The sequence below is a fragment of the Abrus precatorius genome, unplaced genomic scaffold (assembly GCF_003935025.1).
Source record: "Abrus precatorius isolate BTA unplaced genomic scaffold, Abrus_2018 Scaffold6, whole genome shotgun sequence".
Taxonomy (NCBI): Eukaryota; Viridiplantae; Streptophyta; class Magnoliopsida; order Fabales; family Fabaceae; genus Abrus; species Abrus precatorius.
The window spans coordinates 12,956,960-12,963,192 of record NW_020874406.1 but is presented as its reverse complement, the minus strand read 5'-3'; the positions used below and the strand labels follow the sequence as shown (position 1 = coordinate 12,963,192).

Here is a 6,233-nt window from a genome sequence, read left to right as displayed (position 1 = left end):
TAATATCCCCGTCAACCCCATTTTCAAATTCCAGTCTTCTCCCTCTTTCTGCATCAAGAGCTGAACATCCACATTCCATTGGTTAGATCCACACCAAAAACAACCCAAACCCATTGTTCTTTCACTACGTCTTTAGTGTTGTGGTGGGCGTTCCAAAACGAGAGGGGGAGAGAGTTGTTAGTTCCTACATCACATGGATCATATGGTTTATGGTGAAAGCTCGTCTTTTGGAGGCTCACACCATGGACAGCCTCAACAAGTTGTTCCATTTCCAACCACTTCGACCTCCTTAAGGATCATGCTCTTGCATGGAAACTTGGAAATATGGGTCCACGAGGCTAGAAACCTTCCTAACATGGACGGGTTTCACAAGAAAACGGGAGAAATGGTTTCCTTGTTATCTCGAAAACTTGGTGGCAAAATCCAAAACCACATGTCCCATAATGTAACTACTGATCCATATGTCACAGTATCTGTGGCAGGTGCTGTGATTGCCAGGACTTTTGTCATCAGAAACAATGAGAGCCCAGTTTGGATGCAGCATTTCAATGTCCCCGTTGCACATCTTACTGCTGAAGTGCACTTCGTCGTTAAGGACAGTGATATTGTGGGCTCACAGGTCATTGGAGCAGTAGGAATTCCAGTGGAACAGTTATGCACCGGTGCAAAAGTTGAGGGCTTTTTCCCCATCCTTAATGCTAGTGGAAAACCCAGTAAGGATGGAACAGTCTTAAGCTTATCCATTCAGTACACCCCTCTTGATAAAATAGCCCTTTATAGTCATGGAGTTGGGGTTGGTCCTAATTATCAAGGGTTCCTTCTACATACTTTCCCCTTAGGAAAGGTTGCAAAGTTACACTTTATCAAGATGCTCATGTTTCAGAAGGTTGTCTTCCCAATTTGAGGTGGATGGAGATGTGGGTTATAAGCATGCAGGTTGTTGGCATGACATCTTTGATGCAATAAGTCATGCACGTAAAGTGGTTTATATTGTGGGGTGGTCTGTGTACTACAATGTTGGTCTCATTCGGGATAGGGGTGATGGAAAAGCTTACACTTTAGGTGACCTTCTCAAAACCAAGTCTCAGGAAGGTGTGACAGTGCTACTCCTTGTGTGGGATGATCCTACTTCTAGAAGCATGCTTGGATATAAAACGGTAATGAAATTCAAATAATCTTTCCATTTTTGTGCCAATCCTTGCTGGTTTTGAATGATTTATTTCTGTATATCACACCGTGGAATTTTTTTAGTTAGAGATTCATTTCTTGTTCAGAAAATATAGAAATGCTGCGGCAGCATTCCTAGTCAATAAATTCTATTTGCTACATTCTTTATTTTTTTAATTTCGCCTTTTCCTCTATTTTTTATTCTCATTTTCTGTTACATTACATGAAACATGAACATGATATTCTGTTCAGTTTTGGTTTTTATCTTTGTATTTTGCGTTTGGTTTCAATTAATTTCTTATTCTTTTAAAGCCGTTGTTGTTCATCTTATTGTTTAAGCTAAACAAACCAATATTTCTTTTAAATTCAAGCCCTTGAGGCCATGACTTTTGGTCTCATTTTAATTATTCCAACGTCAGTAGTCACTACTGACCTCTGACGTGCATGATACGAAGTTTAATTTTTCTATATTTCATCATATTATTCCTTATTTTGTTCTGATTTTCAGAATCTTATGACTTCTCCAAGTCCTGTAGCCAGTTGCTTACTTCTATCGTCGAATTACTATGACATGTAGGTTGGACTTATGAACACCCATGATGAGGACACTCGCCAGTTTTTCAAAAACTCGTCAGTACGAGTGCTTCTTTGCCCACGATCTGGTGGGAAAGGACATAGCTGGGTTGAAAAGCAGGTAAGTTAGAAATATTATATTCATATTTGAAGGTTAAAAATATAAAAAGAATAAGTGAAATATTCTTTAGCTTTATCTTCCTGATTTATATCTTTTGCATACATCTTTTATCCTAAAAATCATATGCAATATATTTACTCCATGTAACCTTACTAGTTACTAATATATTATGATTGTGTTTAAAAGAAAGTTTTCCCTTTACAATTAATTGTTAGGAAGCTGGAACAATATATACACATCATCAGAAGACGGTCATTGTGGATGCTGATGCAGGTCAGCATAAAAGAAAAATTATAGCTTTCATCGGAGGTATTGATTTATGTGTGGGCCGATATGATACACCAAACCATTCGATCTTTAGGACTTTGCAGACAACACACAAAGATGACTATCATAATCCTAACTTTGAGGTAAATCACCCTTTTTTTATTATCATATTATTGTGTGAGATCATATTGGAGGGCACTGAGTGAGGAATCATCCATTTTTAATTGTATTAGCATTCTCCACATTTTAAAATTTTAATGGACAAAGCCAAAGACCACTTTTGATTTTCGAAGGCATATAAGTTTTGTGGTTGAGCATACAGAATTAATTTCAAAATTCATAATTGTGCTGTCCTATTCTTGTAATTGTTTCATTTGTATGATGATAAGCAGGGGCCTGTTGCTGGTTGTCCAAGACAACCATGGCATGATTTGCACTCCCAAATTGATGGTCCAGCAGCGTATGACATTCTCACCAATTTTGAGGAGCGTTGGTTAAGGGCATTAAAAATGCATAGACTTCAAAAGATGAAAAGTTCACATGATGATTCATTACTGAAAATTGATAAAATAATTGATATTGTTGATATTGGTGAAATTCCTTGCGTCAATGAAGATAACCTGGAGACTTGGCATGTCCAGGTATGAATTGCATAAGGAACAGTCGTTGAGAAACTTCTCCAATAGCAATGTCAATTCTTTTGACAATTTACTTCATTCTTTTAATTGAAGGTCTTCCGTTCAATTGATTCCAATTCTGTGAAAGGATTCCCAAAGGAACCGAAAGATGCTACAAGAAGGGTGAATTGACTTCTTTCTCTTCTGAAAATTTACTTTTGTGGTCGGAAGGAGCTAACTATGTTTACTTCATTGAGCAGAACTTGGTTTGTGGAAAGAATGTACTGATAGACATGAGCATACATTCTGCATATGTCAAGGTCATTCGAGCTGCCCAGAAGTTCATCTATATTGAGAACCAATACTTTCTTGGCTCATCATATAATTGGGACTCTTACAAAGACCTTGGTGAGTATTGAGCTCTGAGACTAAAGTTAAAACAACTTAAGAATGACGAAAAAGCATCAGAGAGAGAGAGAGATTGTAAAGCCATATTATATTTAATACCAACAAAAAATGTAACATAGAGCTTCTTTTAACAAGACAGTATAGTGGATCTCTATACATGTAAAAATGCCCTGGTAAGATAACTGGTTTTGTTCCAATTCAATTTTGGTGGGCATAAACCAGGACAATTTTTTAACGAAACTTCTAATTCTATGCTTAATGTTTCAAATGTATAGTTAATTTAATGTTGCAATTATTTCAGTGATTAGTAGTCTCTGCTAGTAAGCATGCAAGAGGCAGTAGGCAGATGCTTTTAAGCTATAGACAGTTCGAAAGGGGAAAGAAAAAGTGAAAGGATAAAAGAAAAATCACTACAATTTCAGTTAACAGCTTTTATATTGCAAGTTGCAACAAGCATCCTTGTTATGCTTTAATTTTTTTTTCCCCTTTCATCACAGGTGCTAACAACTCAATTCCAATGGAAATTGCATTAAAAATAGCCAACAAAATCAAACAAAACGAGAGATTGTGTGTGTATATTGTCATTCCTATGTGGCCTGAAGGTGTACCTACAAGTACAGCTACTCAGCGGATTCTCTTTTGGCAGTTAGGCTTCCTTTACCCCTTAAAATGACTCCATATGTGACAAATCATAAGAACCTTCATTGGCTAGAGATGAACATGGATTAGAAAGATTTGATGTTCAAATATTGATATCAAGCCAGAAGAAACTGCGGATTATTTTGTGCTTCATATTATCAAATGATCTTAAAAGCACAAATATATACTTTGCATTGTTAAGCATGCTCGTTACTTGCTGCCTGGAACTCATGGCAGCTGTATCACGTTTATCATTAAAAAGGAAAAGGCTCTTATAAAGTGAGTTTGTCTTTAAAATGAGCAAGAGTATACATACCCTTAATTTAAAATAGTATGATGAAAAATCAAAGACAGACATAACCTTATTATGGGATCAGTTGTGCATTTATCTTACAGGCCCGAGTTTATTTTGGCAGTTCAAAACAATGCAAATGATGTATGGAACGATTTGCAAGGCCCTACAGGAGGCTGAGCTTGAAAATGAGTATGAACCACAGGACTACTTGAATTTCTTCTGCCTTGGTAATCGTGAGATCCCTGACAGTGACAACATTTTAAATGTTTTAAATCCTACTGGACGAAACACGCCTCAGGTATTCTTTTACCCTCTTGAGTAACTTCAGATTTTTGTTTGTCTGGATATCTCATTGCCTCTTTAATCAACTTTATCATCTGTATTTGCACTTTGGTAACTTAGGTACTCACTCAAAAGCACCGGAGATTCATGATTTATGTTCATTCAAAAGGAATGATAGTGGATGATGAATATGTGTTACTAGGGTCAGCAAACATAAATCAGCGATCCATGGAAGGCACCAGAGATACAGAGATAGCAATGGGAGCATATCAGCCTAATCACACTTGGGCAAAGAAGCAATCTAAACCTCGTGGGCAGGCAAGATTTATAACCTTAAAAGTGCTTTTTTATGACAAAAACTTGGAGAGAGAATTGCAGGTTGTGCTTATAATTAGCATGGTATAATGTGTAGAGGTTTGAGGTAGCATATCATGCATATATATGCGCTGAACCATAAAACAATCTAGACACACCTGATCATATGCATATTGAGGAAACTCTATGATGAGACATTTGAAAGCCCTTTACCTGATTCCTGATACAGAAATAAATAAATCAATTGGGTTTTATTTTATTTTATTTTTTGCTAACTTGGAGAATTGTGTTGTATTTTGTGTATGAGTTCAGGTGTATGGCTATAGAATGTCACTATGGAGTGAGCATACGGGGGATGTGGAAGAATGTTTCGAGCAACCAGAGAGCCTTGAATGTGTGAGACTGTATAAGGTCATTGAGTGAGTTCAACTGGACACAGTACATGGCCGATGAGGTTACTTAAATGAAAAGCCATCTATTGAATTACCCACTTGAAGTTGATTCAAAGGGTAAGGTGAAGCCTCTTTTTGGCTGAGACATTCCCGGATGTTGGTGGGAACATAAGTGGCACTTTTACGTCACTCAAAGAAAATCTCACCATATGAATGTGAATTATGATCATTTTGATCTATTTTATGTGAGTTCTCTCTAGCTCAATGAACAGTACAGTCGACTTCAGCACCTTATTTACAATATTTTGATTCTTTTATAAAAGCAGTAGGAGTATAAAGGTTTGAAATTTTAGCCTTAAATACCAGCTTTTCTACTTTTCAGTTGAACAAGTCCCTTTTTCCTTGTTATATTAATGCAATACTACAGTTATGTTGATAAATTTACCATAATAAATCTTTTTTCAAGTGATAATGAAAGTGCATTGTTGGAAGCTAATTATTTCTACTTAATTATTTATTTTTAAATGTTCTTTCAAAAAGTTGACAAAATTAAGTAATTTTTTAAAAATAAATTGAGCTGAATACACACAAAAAAGGTTAAATACACATTATTTATATGGGTTGATTAGAAAAAGATAATAAATATAATAGATAATATTATATGAAAAAAATGTAAAGAAAAAATATTAAATAAACATTAATATTAATTAAATATTTATAAATATAAGTTACTTTTCAGATTCACTGACAAGGTTGTCGTTGTGAGGGTTTTTTTTTTTGTCAAAGTATGATAAAAATTTAAAATTATTTTCAGGGTTTTTTTTGTTAAAATATAATAAAAATATAAAATTATTATAAAATAAGATATCTAATAAATATTTTTCCTCTGTCTAAAATATTTTTTGACATGATATCTCAAGTGTCGATATTTATTTTTTAATAATAAAAAATTAATAAATATCAACTTTTACATTATCGACATTTATATTGTATAAATAATTAGTGATCTAAAAGTATTGACTAAAAAATCATAGTTGTTTTTTAGTTAAAAATCATATTAAATCTTGAATCTCGTGGGATTACAGGTGTAGGAAAATTTTCCGAATTCAACATTGCTAAAGCAAGTAGAGAATCGTTTCTCACACATCACTACAATT

At 34.7% G+C, this 6,233-nt stretch overlaps 1 pseudogene; it reads left to right on the top strand.

Moving 5' to 3' along the window:
* On the top strand, positions 1–5,465 carry LOC113868861 (annotated as a pseudogene).
* Positions 5,466–6,233: the final 768 nt, after the last annotated feature.